Genomic DNA, 20,648 nt, shown 5'->3' with positions numbered 1-20,648 from the left:
ATTCGATGTGGGTTGAGGTGCATTCACTGTATGCTGTGGGGTCTTCATATGACTCTGAGGCTTCCTGTGCCATTGTGAGGTCACTGTGGCAGGTGATGCTTGTGCACTGCTGAGGACACGGCTGTTACACTTGAGGATATCACCATCTTCTTCCTCACTTTCCACAATGATTTGACCAGTTGTAGCTGATGTTTCTCGGCTCTTCTCACCTTCACCACCCCAACCAGGGTTACCTTTTTTATGTGCTCCTCCCACCAGATTATGTTTTGCTTTTTCATATGGGTCATCTGGCCTCCGGTACCAAAATGAGACCCAGGCTTACGCTGATGAACATTTGTGAGGCAAATGGAGCATATTGCAATATTCTCCTCCTATTTGCTATTTGTAAAAATGTCTTGAACTGGGGAGAAGTACTTTCTTACTGGGCCAATGCCTGAAGAAGAACTGGGGGTAGGTGGGTGTGTCAATTGCCTCTCTACAGTGCATACTTCTACTGAGGTACAGTTGGTGCAGGTCTCTGATGGGGTCTTACAATTATAAGTGCTTTCGGTGCTGCCTGTGCCACATCCCTTGATGCAGGGTGGATAGTCATGTCACACTTCTCTGTGCCAGATTCCACAATGACTGGCTCTTCGTCGTCATCCTCCTCACCATTATCCCCTTCCATGATTCTAAGGCTTTCTGGAACTTTTCTTTTCCCTTACTTCTCCTGGCATCTCCCAGACTCTACCGGGGTCCACTCCATGTCCCTAATATCATTAGAAATGGTGCTTGGAGAAGATGGTAGAGCAGTAACGTTCCTTTTTCTTGCTGGAGATCTGGGGGTAATTGATTCTAAAAGAGGAGGTTCTTGCTCGGCAGGAAGCTCGACCTCCTGTCCTGCTCCACTTTTAGGAAGATCTACTATTGCTGGCTGCAGCTGCTGTCCACTTTGCTCTATTTCCTGAAAAAAATGGGTACTCCTTGGCCAAAGGGAAAATTCCAATTTAACACCACTGCTTGTTGGCCTTGCCATGATTTCAGTGGCTGTCTCACTGACAGACATGGTCTTTGGCTTAGGTTGGCGTGGTGCTGTAGATGTGGGAGTGCTGCTCCCAGGTTCATCTATGGAGGCAGGTGTGGCAGGGACACAACTCCAGAGAACAGTTGTGGTTGGCACACCACTGGTGGAAAGCTGCCTCTTCTTACTGACCACTTTCCTGGGAGCAACTTTCTTTGAGGCCGTCTTAAAGCTCTCAGTTGGCAGTAGCACTAAACTGCACAAGTGGAAGAGATTTGAGGATTTAATTGTACAGACCTTCTCTTTGGCAGTACTACAGGTGAAGTGATGTCTCTTCTCTTGTGCACCAAAAAGCAACTAAGCAAGAAAAACATGTAGTTGTTGCAGGTTGAAATAGTACAGACAAATGCAGTCTTAGTGTGGTTGGTTACTTATGTTATAAATACCAATTTTATCAAACATTGTAAAGTTAGACTACACCATCACACAATACAATTTCAAATCAAATCAGGGAGCACAACATGTAGATGTAGCTCTTTGCTTTGTTGCCATTTGTTTTAACGGAGACACCTGTGGCTATGGTAGTCAGAGATAGGTACATCAGTAAATGGAATAATCCTTTAAAGACCTATGGGGCAAGGTGGTCCAGGGGAAATGGAATATTTAGTAAAAATAAATTATGCTGTGATTTGTCTGCAGTGTGCCACAGCCAGGGTGTGCAGGAGGAAATGGAATTATTATACACTTAAATAAATCAAATGCTCTAATGTGGCTGTGCGCCTTTGGTGGGTGGATGGATAGATGGATGTATGAATGGATGTGGATGGATAGATGGCAAAATGCAGATACAAGTTTTTAAAAGAAATATCTAAAAAATAAAACACTAAAATAAAAAGTAACATAAAAACAAGAAATTAAAATTAAAATCACAAAAAAATAATAATAATAATCAACAAATATATAAAAACATAAAATAGAAAATAGGAATAACAAATTAAAATACATACTTAAAATAAACCAATGATCAGTAATTAACAATGTTTGTAGGTAAGCCTCTGACAAAGGCAAACTGGCTGGATGCACAAAATGGCTGCCTGGTGCATGGTAAAAAAACAACAAGGAGCAAGGAGGCATGGCAAACAAAGAACTCATGCAAGCCTAGGACAAAGAGATACTGTCTGGATGGACAAAATGGTAAGCAGCCACATGGTCAAACCACAACAAAAAGGAGCAAAGAGGCATGGGAAACAAAGAAGACCCAATACAAGCATATGGCTAAGACACACTGGCTAGATGCACACCATGGCTGCCAGCCACATGGTAAAATAACAACACAGAACAAGAAGGAATGGCAAACAAAAGACACATGCAAGTCTATGGCAAAGGGACACTGGCTGGAAGGACAGAACGGCTGCCATCCAAGTGGTCAAATAATAACAACAAGGAGCAAGGAGGCATAGGGAACAAGGAAAGAACACAGGCAAACCTATGGCAAAGCAATACTGGTTGCATGCACAAAATGGCTGCCAACCACATAGTCAAACAACAACAACAAGGAGCAATGAGGCATGGCAAACAAAGGACACATGCATGCCTATGGCAATGGGACACTGGATGGATGTACAAAGTGGCTGCCAGCTACATGGTCAAACAACAACAAGACATAGCAAGGATACATGGGGAACAAAGAAAGAACACATACAAGCCTATGACAAAGGAACACTGCCTGCATGCACAAAATGGCCACCAGCCACATGGTCAAACAACAACAACGAGGAAGGAGAAAAAGAAGAACACATGCATGCCTATGGCAAAGCCACACTGGCTGAATGCAGAAAATGGCCGCCAGCCACATGGTCAAATAGCAACTGCAAACAAGGAGGCATAGAAAACAAAGACCACATGCAATCCTATGGACATAGACTACACATAATGGCCCCTGGCCACACAGCATGGAAAACAAAGACACATGATGGATGATGACAAACACACACACACATACTGGCCAGAAGGAGGCATGGTGGTAACACTGAAGAAAACACTAACATTAATTCTGCAATGCAAAACATGAATATTAGCTGACCTATAAAAATTTCACAACAACAGTACACACATCCTCCTGTGCACTAAAATATTACAAACAGCAAACACAGTTTTTGCAAAAAATGAAATGCAAACAGTAGCCAACATTTTTAATTTAATCCAATACCATCCCTGCCCTAAATGATGTTTTAAAAACATATACCACTGAAATATTTATTTCATGCACTGATGACTACTAGTACTGGGCCTAGTGGCTAAATGGCTCTTTGGGAATCTAGGCCACATAGAATAAATAATATTGCAAATGTTACAAACGTGTAGAAAAGCACACATACTGAGTTGTGCAACAAATTTCCTTTACAAAAGATGAAAAATCAATGAAATGCAAAATAAATGACTAGTCCCATATTTACACTCCATGCTACCCAGCACTATACATTTGTAAATCAAATTAAAGTACAAGGAAATAATCATGCATGTCCAAGCAAACAAAGAACACCCTCATTCAATAGTTTTGGATCATGTGCGATTTCACAATAACAAGGCCTTTAAATCCAATGGTATATTCAGGAGACAAAGAGTATGATCCTTCCACCTCGTAATCCTAGTGAAAACTGACCAATAAATGAACAAATATAGTAGAGAGGTGAATGCCTGTCATCTATGCAACTGCCTGTCGTTGAAGGCCACTCAACACTCCTTATGTATGTCAGAGTTGCCAAAGCATGCATGGGAAAGAATTGCTGTTGACTTTGTCGGCCCACTTGACAATTGACTTCACCTGATGGTAGTTGTGGATGAATATGGCATTTTGTTCCATTAATGGAAGATCTCTCATCTATCACTCAGTAAAGAGTCATTGAGAGATTAGATGGTAACTTTGCGACATGAGGCATTCAGAGACTTTCTCAAATGGCTTAATGTGAAGCATCAGAAAAACACACATCCTTGGCCATAGACTAACGGCCTTGTTGAAAATGTCATGAGTACATTAAAGAAGTTCAGCATGCTACATTGAAAAAGCTTGACATCAAGACTGTCTTGAATTCTACTCTATGAACTTACTGTTGAACTCCTCACTTGACCACAGGTGAAAGCCTAGCAAAGTTGAAGTTTGGGAGAGCAAAGATGACCAAGTTACCTCAAAGGACCAACACGAGATCAAGAACTGATGAAGAAACCCATAAAAAAGACTTGGAATGTAAAGAGAAAATGAATGTTTATGCAGACAAGAGACTACATGCAAAATCCATTGTCTTCACAAGAGGAGATCAAGTGCTCGTCCATCAGCTGAGAAAACAGAATTCTGATATTCCATTTGATTCTGAGACATTCATTGTTGTAACTAGCAAAGGACGCATGGTGACTGCCCAACATCCTGGGAAATCCTTTACGTGAAATGCCTCGCATATCAGACATGTGGCTCATCGTTCATAAGCCACATCGTAGAGACTGGTTCAGAAAGGACAACTGGAAAACCCCAGAATGCTGTTGCTCTTGCATTGCCAACACAGATCATGGACACCCCTGTTGCTGATTCCCAGTTTCAGAAGACACAAGTGGGACAAGTAATCAAAGCACCAAGAAGGCTAATTCAAGAGCTATGATTGTGTAGATGTTTGTAAAACAAATAGTAACTTTTTATTTAACACAAGGGGAGTTGTAGTGTGGATGATGGAATCCTTTGGACTCCTATAACACTCTGTAGAGCTGTGCCATAAGTGTTAGAACGTGGTGAAGTGAAGGCAGGTTTAGAATGTTCAGTTCACGATTACAGGCAGATTAATAAGGACATGTAATACATAGCTCTGTGTGTGGTGTATTTATTGGCAGGGAGTGGGGAGCAACAAAATGAGTAGTACCAGATTCCGGTTCAGTTCTTCACCTCTGCACTGATGTACCATAAAATCATTCTTAATGTAATATCTGGAACATGAGAGCAAGATGCCGTTTATTTATTCATTTTAAAGGGGAAAATACACATGAAGATTTAACTTGATCATTAAGTTAATTCTTCATTTAAATTTTCTCCGATTTAAAATTAACACTTACAAACAGCCCGTATCTTGCTTTTGGTTGCCAGTAAACATGATGCCATACAGCCATTTTTTAAATGGGAAAAATTTAAAGTGAAGAACAATATTTCTTAAAACATTCGATCTTAATGTTTTATGAAACATTTGTCTTCACTTTCAATAAAGTCTAATAACTGCTAATGTTTTAAAACACATTTTCCTTCAATTACAATTTCTCCCATTTAAAAAATGGATGTATTTACTTTGTTACAAATATGGCATTGTGTCTACTGGCAGGCAAATAGGAGAAAATGAATCAGTTTTTTAAATGGAAGACATTTAAAAGTGAAGACAAATGTTCCATATTATTATATGTGGGAGTCTTGTGCGGATTAATTGTCGACTTGTTAATTAAGCAGTGCTGCTAGAATTATGTGATTTTTGGGACTGTGGCATTTTCTGCATAAGGTTGGATTTGCTGCATTCTCTACATACTCCATAATCTGCAGATTTTAGCAAAACAAAATTGTTTCTAGATCATAAAGTTCAAAGTTAATGAGTCTGGGCATGCAGAGTTTCTGGGAACAGAGCACAAGTTGCTAGGCCTTCAGTAGCTCATGATGATTTTCAGTAATCAGAAGTAGCACTCACTACAGAAAAGGTTAGAGACCTTGTGTTACATTTTCAACCTAACACCATCCAGAGAGGATCTATTGCCCCCAAATTACTAGGGTAGCTCCATATGGACCTAAGGCCAGTTTGCTGTCATCACAGCTCATTCACCAAAAGCACTACAGCTTTTCTCCACACCTTCATTTTGAAACAAAACAAAAACAAAAACAAAGAGTGATGCAAACCTATGACACATGTCTATAGATATAAAAGGCCTTCTACATCATAAATATTCCATATTAAAAATCTTACCAACAATCTCACCCTCAATAGCACAGTAGCCAGACGTAAGAGAGAAAATAAAAATACAATTCCTATTACTAGCTAAACTCATGAATTATCTTTGTTAGAGGTGACATAGATGAAATAGAGCAGCCTATGCATGGCTAATTAACAAATAAGAAAGCTGTGGAACATAGTATGTGAAAGAATAAAGTACCTCTATCAAAATGTAGTGACTGTCCAACTTTAAAGTAGAAAATGCAGAAAAAAAGGGCAGGGGTCAAGACTGTAGCTAATCAGGCTAATTTGGTTACAAAATGTAGAGCATTCTGGCATGTGATTCTTCTATGTTAATTTAGGAAAATATCTTGAACTCAAACTATCATTTAGTAACTTAGGACAAGTTTTTTAAGTGATTTTGCGGTCCAAACCCTGTAACTGGCAAACTCACAAGGTTTGCAACCTTAAAATCAATTTTTCTACTGTACTGACCTCATTTTGGAATTTAGATTGTTTTTCTAAATCACAGAATAAAGTTACCCGCCTATACCAAATCACAGTATGGAGGCAGCATGTAAGGGATGATCTCTCCAAATTATGAGTCAATATGCTATCGATCAAAGGTTTGCAACCATAATACAGGTCGCAAACCATTGATTGGATTCTGAAAATGGATGGTTGGTAACTGATTTGCAAAGGGGAAAGGCTTCCACTTGCGCCCCTTCCCCTCTGTGAATCAGAGTGGCAACCTCTGGGAGAGTAGGCAGTGGCTTAAAGGACCCTTGTCTGATCTTACTGAAAATGTCCAAAACGTGGGCTGCTGTAGTATCTCAATGTTGCATAAAGTTATGGTCAAAACTGCATATTTTCACACTGTCTTTAAGGTGTTTATTTGGTACTCACTGTTAGATTTACAGTCTGTTCAGAGTAAACCACTCAGGGTTAGAAATGTGGAGATATGGAGATTTGATGGAATGCACAGGAAAAACAGATGAAAGATGATCCTGTGGGGAAAACTGAGTCAGAGCTCTCTGAGGTGATGTTACAATAGTTTGTGATTTATTAAATCACATTTTTGACAGCCTGTAGTAATCTGGCTCGCGTCATCGGCGTGCGGTGTTTTCTTTGATCCGCGCGCCGCTCTCGCGAGCTGGTTCGGCACGAGACGCGTTTGGTCAACACTCCGTGCCGAACAGATTTGTTTTAAAAAAGAAGTGAAGGTTGTCGGAAGAAGCTGGACGGAGGAGCTTCCCTTGCATATGTCGCTAGGGTGGTTTCTGTTATTAATAAATCCGAACAAATTCTACTTACGTTTATGCTCCATCTTTACTACATTTGTGGCGACGAAGGAGAGAGAAACCACCCAACGAACCCACAAGACAAGATTAGAGGAGTTTTCCACACGTAGTGAGCAGTGCTGTGAGTCTAAACCCCGCCTCTACAACTAGAAAGCTAACCTTAAGACACTAAGGGGGTCATTCTGACCCTGGCGGCCGGTGACCGCCAGGGTCACCGACCACGGGAGCACCGCCAACAGGCTGGCGGTGCTCCCTCGAGCATTCTGACCGCGGCGGTTCAGCCGCGGTCAGAAACGGAAAGTCGCCGGTCTCCCGCCGACTTCCCGCTGCTCGGGAGAATCCTCCATGGCGGCGGAGCGCGCTCCGCCGCCATGGGGATTCTGACACCCCCTACCGCCATCTGAACAGGATGGCGGTAGGGGGTGCCGCGGGGCCCCCATAAGAGGGCCCCTGCAGTGCCCATGCCAATGGCATGGGCACTGCAGGGGCCCCCATAAGAGGGCCCCGCAAAGTATTTCAGTGTCTGCAAAGCAGACACTGAAATACGCGACGGGTGCAACTGCACCCGTCGCACCCCTGCAACTCCGCCGGCTCCATTCGGAGCCGGCATCCTCGTTGCAGGGGCATTTCCGCTGGGCCGGCGGGCGCTCTTTTGGAGAGCGCCCGCCGGCCCAGCGGAAATGTAAGAATGGCCGCCGCGGTCTTTTGACCGCGGTGCGGTCATTTGTCGGCGGGACTGTGGCGGGCGGCCTCGGCCGCCCGCCACAGTCAGAATCACCCCCTAAATCTGTTTTTTTTGTGGCCACTCCAGCCAAGCCTTATTTAACAACGAGGGTGCTAACCTCTTTTTGTGGATTTGTTGAGGAACAGTACCAACGCCATTTTTTTTTGTTTTTTTGTTATTCAGTCAATTGTTACCTACACAGCGTATTTGCTCTGGAATCAGTATGCAGGCTGTTACACCACCACCACCTTTTCTAGAAACTCCCGGTGAACCACCTATCACATGGAAACGTTGGTTTGATGCTTTTGAAACATATTTAGGAGCGTTAGGAGCTGCTAGATTTAGACCAGAAAGAAAGAAATGTCTTTTATTACACTCGCTTGGCTTTGAAGGGAGATCTACGTTTAAACATCTACCAGATATACAAATACAACAAGGCAAAGAACTTGATGAATTCCAAGAAGCAGTAAAAAAACTGGAATTGAGGTTCAATGAGCTCCTGAGTTTGGTCGTTTTAAGACATAAATTCTTCAAACGAACACAGAAATCTAATGAAGACATTGTTACGTACATATCAGCTTTAAGATCTTTGGTGGCTGAATGTGAATTTGATAATTTTAGCGATCAGCTTATAAGAGACCAATTTATTTGCCACTGTTTAGACAAACATATTCGACAGAAGATCTTGACTTTGGGGAATCCAAGCCTTAAGGAATGTATCAGAATTGCTAAAAGCATTGAAACTTCTGTATGATCAGTGAAGGAACTCGAAGACAAGCCTCAAGATCATGTGTGCCCTGTGTACAATAAGGAGTCTCCAGTCTTTAAAAAAAAAAGGAGATTCCTTGAGAGACACCAACTCTAAACCTTTTTCTTCACAGTCCAACTTCTGTTTCAGATGTGGAAATAATTTTCACAAGAAAGGGAGTAAACCTTGTCCAGCAAAGTTTGTTACTTGCAGATTGTGCAACAAAGTGGGCCATTTTGCTAAGGTTTGTCAAAGCACCAAAGATAACAAAACTAATGTTGGTGCTATCAAAGATGAAGCTCAGGATTTCCAAGAAAGTGATCTTGTCTCTGATTTACAAGACATGGTATTAGTTGTTAATGATGGTATTGTCAAATGGCGTGATCCTTCAGACTGTGTTGATCCGTATGTGGAATTGGGTGTTGGAGACAAAGTTCTTCGTCTGTTAGTTGATTCTGGTGCACGAATTACAATGATCACTAAAGAACTTTTTCAAGATACATGGAATGATAGAATTCTTCATCCTCCAGACAGATCTCCTGTGTCATATGAAGGATGGAAAATTGACTTGTTGGGATATTTTGAAGATGTTCTGAAATTCAAAGGGAGAGTTATCTATGGAAAAATTTATGTAGCTGTAAAGGGTCTGAATATCCTTGGTTGGTTTCATCAGGGATTGTTCGGTATGATATTAAGACCGGGTACACGTGAGCAAGTTCTCGCCGTGAGAGATTCAGATATGGTGGAAGATTTATTAAACGATTTTCCCAAAGTCTTTTCTGGAGAACTAGGGAAAATTAAGGGTTTTAAGCACAAAATTAAAGTGAAAGAAGGTGCTCTGGCTATAAAACACCCGATGAGGGGTGTACCTTTTAGTGCACGGAATGATTTGGAAAAGGAATTGATTTCTTTAACTAAGTCAGGTATTATTGAACAAATTGAGTCTTCACTTTGGCTTTCTCCTTTAGTCGTAGCTAAAAAAAAAATGGAGAGCTTAGGGTATGCATAGACTTACGTGCTCTGAACAAAGAGATTTGGATTGATTCTTATCCCTTACCGAAAATCAATGATTTGCTAGCTCTTGTTGCTGGTTCTAAGTTTTTACTAAATTAGATTTAGCATCTGCCTACCACCAAATTGAATTGGAACCAGAATCCCGACATTTCACTGCTTTTGTTTCACCGTGGGGAACATATCAGTATTGCAGGTTACCTTTCGGTTTAGCATCAGCTGTGTCTGTTTTCCAAAGACTAATGGAAAGTTTACTCAAGGGCATTGATAGAGTAGCCATATTCCAAGACGATGTGTTGATTTTTGGGCCGGATCGTCAATCTCATGATGCCACACTCAGACAAGTTCTGTCTATTTTTCAACAACGAGGTGTTGTGTTAAAAAGGGAAAAGTGTGAATTCCTCAAAGAAGAGGTAGAATATCTGGGCCATGTGATTTCTAGCTCTGGTATCAAACCAAAACCTGGGTTGGTTCAGAACATTCTCGATGCGCCTCCTCCCACTGATAAAAGTGGTGTTAAAAGCTTTTTAGGTCTTTGTGAATTCTATTCACGGTTTATAAAGGATTTTGCTTCCAGAGTCAGGCCCATTTCAAACTTGCTGAAAGCGAAAGTGGATTTTAACTGGAATAGTGATTGCATTGAAGCATTTGAATGGATTAAACTCCAGCTTTCCAAATGTGTGGGTCTGAAACCGTTTAATCCTGAGCTGAAGTCTGTACACACTGTTGATGCCAGTAATGTGGGTTTAGGTGCTGTTCTTACGCAACAAACCCCTGAAGGTGAAAACACTGTGGGTTTTGCTTCCAGAGTCCTAAGAGATTCGGAATGCCTGTAAGTTTTTCCTCCAGACAGATCACAAACCTCTCATTTTTATACTAAGTGGGAGGAATGTTAAAAATTGTTCGCCCAGGATTGCAAGGTTCTCAGCTCGCCTTCTTCAATTTCAATTTGATATTCAGCACATTTCCGGTGGAAAAAATGCGAGATCTGATTTTCTGTCTAGGTTCCCTGCGGTCTCCCCTTCTCAGGTCTTAAAAGATGAATGTGACGATAAGAGTTGCATAATAGCTGCTCTTGAATTAGATGATGCTGGTCCATTTTCTGAAGCAGAATGGATTTCGGCTACAGATAGTGATCCTGTCTTGAAAACCGTTTCTAAATTTATCAGCGAGGGGTGGCTTAAGGAGAAGTCTTTGGAACCAAGTATTCAGCCTTTCTTTAAAATTAATGAGGAATTATCATTGGAGGGTGGATCGGTTATGAGATCGGACAAATTGATACCTCCTCATGTTTTCAAACATCAAATAATAACAAAAGCCCATGAAGGACACCTAGGTTCGTCTTTCACTAAACGTAGGGTACGTTCATTTTTCTGGTGGCCCCAAATGGATACAGAAGTAGATAATGTAGTCAAGGGTTGTGTTATTTGTGCATCTAGTGATAAAGTTCTTAAAACATGTGTACCACCCTTAATGCCCATTGAACTGCCGGAGAGACCCTGGGTGAAACTAGGTGTTGATTTGATTGGTCCCTTTTACACCCTGCCGTCAAATGCTAAGGTTGCATTAGTCCTGTTAGATTATTACTCAAAATGGCCAGAAGTTAGATTTATTAGTGAACCGAATTCAAAAGCTGTGGTGAAATTCATTAGAGATGTGTGCATGAGGGAGGGTTTCCCCGAATGCATTGTTTCTGATAACGATGTGCAATTTGTTTCCAATGAAGTGGAACAGTTTTTCAGGAGTAGTAGTATTAAACACCTAAAAAGTTCTTTGTTTCACCCTCAAACTAATGGCCTTGTAGAGCGCTTTAATCGGGTCCTGGGTGATTGTATCAAATGGGCCATACAGAACAAGGTTGACATTCACTCTGCTACTCAATCAATGTTGTGGTTCTATAGGACAACACCCCAATCTTCCACTTTGGTTTCTCCTTTCGAACTATTACGAGGAAGGAAACCAGCCACTGAGTTTAAGCCCGCGTGGATGTTCAAGTTATTGAAACAAGAGGTGTGTGTCCAAAGTTTAGATCATTTTGTGAGAAGGAATGTAGCAAGGGCTCAAATTTCACAAAAACTCTATTATGATGAAAGGAGGAAAGTGTCTGATTTGGAGGTGAATGCTGGAGATTTCGTGAAAATCAAATTTGGGGGTTTCATCAAGAAAGGTGACTCAAAGTTTTCGTCTCCGGTTGTAGTCAACAAAGTATGTGGAAATGCTGTCAGGGTCGAGGGTGGTCATTGGTGGAACAAGTCTAAGGTTGTGAAAGTTCTATCTCCAGCCAATATGAGCCTGTTAGTTGGTGAAGCTGAGTGTCATAAAAATTTTGATTTTCAGGATAATAGTTCGAATGAGCGTGAGAATGCAGGCAAGGCTCGTGATGATTTCTCCATTGTACGCAGAAGTACTCATATAAGACGTAAGCCTTACAGATTTAGATGAATATATGTTTTTTTTTTTTTTTATTCCTTTAGAATATTGTTGTTAAATTCAACTGTTCTATGCCTCTCGCCGTATTATGTTTTTTTTATTTTTAGAATTATTTGTCAATAATTGTATTCCATTGTAATTGTCTAATGGAGGTGTTTAGTATAACTACAAGAGTTGTATTAGTGCTATATTCTGAGTGTAGTTTATGTTGTTTTCCAATGTACTGTTATATGTTTTCTCTTCCATTTGTTTTTTTTGGAAGAATAAAACCCATGTAGTAATCTGGCTCGTGGCATCGGCGCGCGGTGTTTTCTTTGATCCTCGCGCCGCTCTCACGAGCCGGTTCGGCACGAGACGCGTTTGGTCAACGCTCCGTGCCGAACGGATTTGTTTTAAAAAATAAGTGAAGGTTGTCGGAAGAAGCTGGACGGAGGAGCTTCCCTTGCATATGTCACTAGGGTGGTTTCTGTTATTAATAAATCCGAACAAATTCTACTTACGTTTACGCTCCATCTTTACTACACAGCCGCTTTGGATGCCATGATTACTTCATTTTTGGCAATGAGTTGTCACATAGGAAAACGACGAGGAACCCATGTGTGCCACAGGTGTAAAGAACATGATCCAAAATCTACCTTAACAAAGGATGTTTAAAGAGAACAAGACAAGTAAAGGTTTACCTTTGACTTTGTTTGCACAAAGACTTTAGTGCTATTTTCAACCAGAATCGCTGTGGTCCGGGTTGTGGTGAGTGGCGGAGCACGGAGCACCTAGAGCAATGTATGCGCTATGCTTGATATAGAAACAAAACAGCAATAGTGGCCAGTTTAGAGGTATACAAGAACTATCAGCTTTAGAAACAAACCGCATGGATATCTCTCGTGTTGATTGTATACAAAATATAAATTATTAGGTGTTGAAATAAGAGGAAGGAGCCGGTTCTGCACTTTAGCAAATATATCTTTAGTCGTTTGCACAATATTATCACTTACAGACTCGTTTTCAAGAAAGAGTGGTTGTTTTATTTGTGTTCTGCATTCATTATTAGCTTTGAGGAAGATGTCTTAACAATATATAGATAAAATGAATGCAGGTGAAGCCGTTGACTTGAGAATATTATAATTATTCATACCATACCTATTCAATGATATTTTAACCATGGAGTCAGTCAATCCACCACCACCATTTTGTGAAAGTCCATGGGAACCACACATACAGTGGAAGCAATGGTATGATGCTTTCGAAACATATTTGAAAGCAATAGGAGAAGCACGAATTAAACCGGAACATGAAAAATATCTTCTTCCTCATTCAATTGGGTTTGAAGGATGAGCTATATTTAAACATTTACCTGATATTCAGAATCTGGAAGGGGAAAAAATGGATGAGTATGAAGAGTCAATAAAGAAATTGAGTAACAGGTTTGATGCTCTACCCAGCCTAGTAGTATCTAAGCACAAATTTTTCAAACAAGATTAGAGGGCCGGTGAAGATGTGAATACTTAAATTTCTGCTCTCAGAACTTTGGCAGCGGAGTGTCAATTTGGGACCTTGAACAATCAGCTGATTTGAGACCAGTTTGTATGTCAATGTACAGACAGCTCAATAAACAGAAGCTTTTGGGCCAGATGTATCATACAACCGATTTGCGATTCTCAAATAGCGATTATTTAAGAAATCGCTATTTCAGAAATGCAAAAAGGTATGTATGATTTTTGCAATTCGGTAATAGCGATTTCTTAAAAATCGCAAATGCTATTACCGAATCGCAAATAGAGAATCTGTCCCCATTCGCACCTATGGGCCTGTTGGCCCATATCTGCAAATTTTTTGCATTTCCAAAATTGCGATTTCTTAACCAGAAATCGCAATTTTGGAAATGCAAAACCCCAGGGTGCTGGGGGCCTAAGGCCCCCTCTGCTGCACCCCCAAATTTTTTTGGGGGACATGTAAGGTGCACACATGCCAAAAGGGCATGTGTGCTTTACATGTACATTTTAAAAATGCATTTTAAATGCATTTTTAAATTTTGCACATGGTTACCACCAGGTTCAACCTGGTGGTAAATAGCGATTCCTAAATGCCCAAATCGCATTTAGGAATGGCTTCATACATGTGCTAAGAAATCGCAAATAAGGAATCCTTATTTGCGATTTCTTATTTAGAGAGTCGCAATTTGCGACTCTCTAAACAGGGTCGCAATTTTAAGGAATCGCTATTTTTGCGATTCCTTAAAATTTCATTCAGAATGTCTTTCATACATTCTGAACTGGCTTTTTGCATTCGCAAACGGGCATTCGCACCGTTTGCGAATGCAAAAAACCTTGATACATCTGGCCCTTTGTCTTTAGACAATCCATCGTAGGTAGAGATTATTAGAATTGCAAAGAGCATTGAATCTTCCATAAAATCGCCCAAAGAATTGGAGAAGTCTATAGACAGTAAAGTCAGTGTATTTAGAAGCAAAGAAGAAAAAGAGAAAACAACTAAAACATCTGTACAAAATGTTATGCCGAATTTAATGTACAATAAGTATACCAACCAAAATCATTTTTTCAAGCAAAATAATGTATGCTTTAGGTGTGGTAATAATGTACATCAAAATGGAGTTCAATCCTGTCCAGCCTTAAATATTCGATGCAGGTGTTGTGGGAAAGTTGGTCATTTTGCAAAAGTGTGTCAAAGTGGCAAGCGTAAGAGCAGCAATGTAACATCGGTGGTTGAAGAAAGTGATAAAATGGTTGAAAGTTTGTTGGACAAGGTGCAAGATATGGTGCTGGTGGTTGGTGAGGCCACAATAAACAGTGGTGATCCTGAGCAATGTGTTGACCCTTAGGTGGCTGTACGAGTGGGCAACAAACAGTCACATTTGTTAGTTGACTCAGGTGCTAGGATCACTATGATCACTCAAGAACTTGATCGTCAAAACTAGGAGGGTTGCACCCTGTTTCCTCCGGACAGTGCCCTTGTTTCTTATGAAGGGAGAAAGATTAAACTTTAAGGTTTTTTCTCAGAGATCCTAGAATTTAGGGGAAGACGTATATATGGAAACATTTGTGTGGCTGTAAAGGGTTTAAACATTTCAGGTTGGTTTCATCAAGGATTGTTCGGAATGATTTTGCGACCAGGCTCTAGTGATCAAGTAGCTGTGATCAGAGACTCTGATGAAATAGAAGGACTGTTAAACAAGTTTCCTAAGATGTGCTCTGGTGAACTGGGGAAAGTACAGGGTTTCAAACATAAAATCAAAGTAAAAGAAAATGATAGGCTGGTTAAACATAAGCTGAGAGGGGTTCCGTTTAGCATCAGAGATGATTTAGAGAAAGTACTTGAATAAATGAAGCCATAGATTCTTCATTATGGCTTTTTCCATTAGTTGTAGCAAGGAAAACAAATGGAGACCTAAGGGTATGTTTCAACCTTAGGTCACTAAATAAAGAGTTTTGGGTAGACTCACATCCCTTGTCAAAAATAAGTGAGATGTTATCTTCTATAAAAGATACTAAAGTTTTTAGCAAACTTGATTTAGCTACAGCGCACCAACACGTAGGGTTGACACAAGAATCCAGATACTTGACAGCTTTTGTATCACCATTGGGCACATTCCAATATTGCAGCATGCTGCTTAGGATTGCATCTGCATCCTCGGTATTTCAGAAAATAATGACCACGTTACTTAAAGATGTTACAAATGTATGTATTTTTCAGGATGATGTATTGATCCATGCACCAGACATGGAGGTACATAACACAATGTTGGGTTAGGTCTTAAGTTTTTTTGAGCAACATGGTGTTGTTGTGAAAAGAGATAAATGTGAGTTTCTAAAATCCTGGGACATGTAATTTCCTCTGATGGTATTCACCCAAAACTGGGGTTCATTGAAGCCATTGTGGATGCACCCCCACCCAAAGACACCCAAAGACAGAACAGGAGTCAAAACATTCTTAGGACTGTGTGAGTTTTACTTTATTCCAGATTTTGCAACAAACGTCAGGCCAATTTTGAACTTGTTGAAAGATAAAAACAATGTTTAATTGGGATTCAGCATGTTGTTGTGCATTTAACAATATCAAACTACAGCTCTCTAAAGCTTTTTTATTGAAACCTTATGATCAAGGTCTCCAATGCTGTCTGACAGTGGATGCGAGTAAGATAGGTCTAGGAGCAGTACTTACACAAATGAGAAATGGTCTAGAACACACTATTGGTTTTGCATTAAGAGTGCTAAGGGAAACTGAGACATTTTACTCGGTAATAGAAAAGGAACTCCTTGCTTGTCTATGGGCCATAGAAAAATTCAGTAGTTATCTGTCGGGCAGGCATGTTTTGTTGAAGACTGATCACAAACCATTGGTCTAAATTCTCAATAGGGCTAACAACAAAACAGGAGCTCCTAGATTTGAATGGTTTACAGCTAGGCTAATGCAATATGATTTTGAGGTTATGCATATATCGGGTGGTAACAATGTCAGAGCTGATTACTTATCCAGACATACGATCTTAATAAATGAAACAGATGAAGAGAATTATGAGGATGAGAGTTGTGTGATTGCTATGGTTGAAATACAACAGGTGAATGTATGTTCGGAGGGAGAATGGTAGTCAAAACTAGAAGAAGATAAAGATTTGTGTGATATCATGAAATAAGTTAGAGAAGGGTGGCCTCGTGAAAAGGCATTGGCAGCCAATGCTCAACCATCGAGGAAAATCTCTGATGAACTTTATATTGAAGATGGTGTTCTTTTAAGAAATGACAAACTAATTCCACCAGATGTACTGAAAGATGTTATTATAAAACAAGCACATGAGGGTCTTTTGGGTACCACCTTAACCAAGAGAAGAATTAGGGACTGTTTTTGATGGCCATATATCGACAGAGAAGTTGATAAAATTGTAAAAAATTGTACGATTTGCGCTGTGATAAGTTTCTCAAGACATTTTCACCACCAGTAGTACCCATAGAATGTCTGACGGGTCCATGGATAAAGTTATGGATTATTTTAATTGGGCCGTATACTCTCTTGATTAGAATTTACGTTATGCATATGTTCTGGCAGATTATTAGTCAAAGTGGCCTTACGTGAAGTTTATACATGAACCAAATTCAAGATCAGTAATAGCATTTTTGAGAGACATATTTATGAAAAAGGGGTTTCCCAAAGAGATAGTCTCTGACATTGGAGTACAAATTGTTTTGGATGAATTTGATTTTTTTCTGAAAGAGTGTTCTATAAAACGTTTCAAATGTTCACTTTTTCAGCCTCAAACGAATGGTCTAGTAGAACACTTCAATCGAGTTTTGTGAGATTGCATTAGGTGGGCAGTAAGAAATAGACTTGATGTGTGCAGGTCAGTTCAAACCATGGTTTGGTTCTACAGGATCACACTTCATTTCACCAGAGGGGTGTCCCCTTTTGAAGCTATTAGAGGGAGGAAGGCAGTTACACAATTTAAACCAGGTTGGATGTCTCGTTTGTTGAAGCAGATACATACTGGAAATTGTGATGACACAATCAGGTTTAAAGCAAATAGAGGACAGAGGAAACAAAAAGCAGATTACGATCAGAAGAACGGGGTAAAACAGTCCTCCATATCTAAAGGGGATTGGGTATGTATCAAGGTGCCTATGTTTGTCAAGAAAGACTTTCCAAAGTTTTCGGATCCTTCGAAAGTAGAAATTGTATGTGGTCTTGCTGTACGAGTAGAAGGGAACAAGTGGTGGAACAAGTCCAGGGTAGCTAAACTTCAAAGCAACTACGACGTTGACTCAAGATATTGGTCATCAGGAAGAACCAATTGGTAAGAGCAATAGAATACGTAAGATACCTTGGATATTTCGTTGATGACATTCTATGGGAATTCTTGTTGGTCGCAACATATTGTGATATTCTAATGTGTTTCATTAATGTCTTGGGTGTTGATCTCATGTTTATGGATGGGAAGGTAAAGTGGTTATAGCCATGGATCATAAGTACTATTATTAGAGTGAATGTTTTTTTTTTGCTTGCTTTAGGGTTTTGTTATTATTCTTATTTTATTGTTTGTTTTTTTCAATCTTAAAAAAATCTCAATGTAGTATCTCAATGTTGCATATAGTTATGGTCAAAACTGCATATTTTCACACTGTATTTAAGACAGCTTTTTTGGTACTCAATGTTAGATTTACAGTCTGTTTAGGGTAAACCACTGAGGGTTAGAAGCTTGGAGATATGGAGATTCGATAGAATGTATGGGAAAAACAGTTGGGGGATGATCTGGTGGGGAAAAAAGGAGTCAGAGCTCTCCGAGGTGATATTACGATTTTTGTGATTTTTTAAATCACATTTTTGACACCTACTTTGGATGTCGCGATTACTTCAGCTGCATTAGAAGAAAGTTTTTTGTTTTGGAATGTAATTATGGGGGTGGCCTGCTGTCCCTTGCAACCACCTTACTCATTATTGTAGCCTTTTCATGGTGCCAGAAATTTGGACCTGACCAGTGAATATTAAATAGGCAGGTTGTTTTGTGACCTCCTGCAATTCCTCATTTTGAGAACTGCCCTATTAGTACATAGGTTGGTTTGCAAAAGCAAATACTGATCACAAAAAATCTCTGCACAGTTTGCGACTGCCTCAATATGCACAATCATGTCACCTAGGCCCAGTGCCCGATTCCGAGGATATTGAAGGACATCAAAAGCATACCCTGGGCTTTGTACAAGACTACTGTCTGTGACTGTGGCCATGCACAGTGAGTGGTGGTGGTAGCATAATATGTTTTTTGCAATCAGTATCTGAATAGACCTTTTTACCTTTTCATGAAGATAAGAGTGATGCACATAGTTCCTCTCGAGTACAGTTGCACTCATGTACCATGACCATCATGCTCTACCTTCCTGTGTGTATGTTAAGTGTATATCTCTTGTTAGTGTATAGCAGCAGAACTTCATACTGATGCCAAAGTATGCTGTTACCACTGGGATTTGTTTTGGATTGCCTCCTGGTCTGACATGCCACCAGATGAGGATTGTTAGACCTGACAGCCTTGAGGTTGCCATCCAACTTTTTTCCTGCCTCCCTCCACTTTTCTGACACTGTTTTGCTTGTTTTAGAACTCTGCACACTTTACCACTGCTAACCAGTGCAAATGCTCTCTCCCTTAAAACATGGTAACTTTGGTTTATACCCAATTGGCATATTTGATCTACTTATAAGTCCCTATAAAGTGCACTACATGTGCCCAGGGCCTTTAGATTGAATGCTACTAGTGGGCCTGCAGCACTGGTTGTGCCACCCACATAAGTAGCCCCTTAACCATTACTCAGGCCTATTATTGCAAGGCCTATGTGTGCAGTTTCACTGCCACTTTGACTTGACATTTAAAAGTACTTACCAAGCCTTAAACTCCCCCTTTTCTACATATAAGTCACCCCTAAGGTAGGTCTTAGGTAACCCATAGGGCAGGGTGTAGGTAAAAGGCAGGACATATGCCTGTGTGTTTTATATGTCCTGGTAGTGGAAAACTCCTACATTTGTTTTCCACTGCTGTGAGGCCCGCTCCTTCCATAGGCTAACATTAGGGCTACCCTCATATACTGTTTGAGTGGTAGATTCTGATCAGAAAGGGGTAAATAGGTCTTATTTAGTATCGCCAGAATGGTAATACAAAATCCTGCTTATTGGTGAGGTTGGATTTTATATTACTATTTTAGAAATGCCACTTTTAGAAAGTGAGCATTTCACTGCACTTAAAATCCATTTGTGCCTTACAGCCTGTCTACAATCCACATGTGGGCTGGGCTGGTTGACAGCCCCCTTGTGCATTTCCCACAGACAACCACAAACACAGAATATTCAGTCACACCTGCAGTCATCTGCATACTGAATGGGTCTTCCTGGGCTGGAAGGTTGAGGGGTCTGACATTTACATTTCAAAGGCTATTGGCATGCCTTCACACAGTGGACTGCCAGTATCCTACTGGGACCCTGGCAGACAGACCTGTACTGAAAAGGGACCTTGTGCACTTCAAAACCACTCTTCTAAGTCTCCCCCACTTCAAAGGCACCTTTGGGTATATAAACTGGGTCCCTGACCCCACCAACTCAGACACTTCCAGGGACAGACACTCTGAACCAGATCTTGCAACCTGCCAAGAGGAGCTGCCTGGCTGCCCAAAGGACTCACCTTGACTGCTTTGCTGTGAAGGACTACTGCCTTGCTGTTGCCCTGCTGCCTTGCTGGTCTCTGGCTCTGCTGAGAAGTGCTCTCCAAGGGTTTGGTTTAACCTTGCCTCCTGTTCCTGAAGTCTCAGGGCCAAAAAGACTTCTTCTCTTCAAGAAAACTCCTTCTGCGGCAAAAATCGATGCACAGCCTGAAGGAAACGACGCACAGCCTGCCCAGCGGTGAAAGAATCGTCGCATCGCTGAACCATAATGATGCAGCCCGGTTCCCCGAGTGGAGATCGACGCAGCTCCTGCATTGCAAAAGAAACTCTGACACATC

This window comes from Pleurodeles waltl, chromosome 3_1 (genome assembly GCF_031143425.1).
Source record: "Pleurodeles waltl isolate 20211129_DDA chromosome 3_1, aPleWal1.hap1.20221129, whole genome shotgun sequence".
Classification (NCBI taxonomy): Eukaryota; Metazoa; Chordata; class Amphibia; order Caudata; family Salamandridae; genus Pleurodeles; species Pleurodeles waltl.
This window is presented reverse-complemented; position numbering follows the sequence as displayed.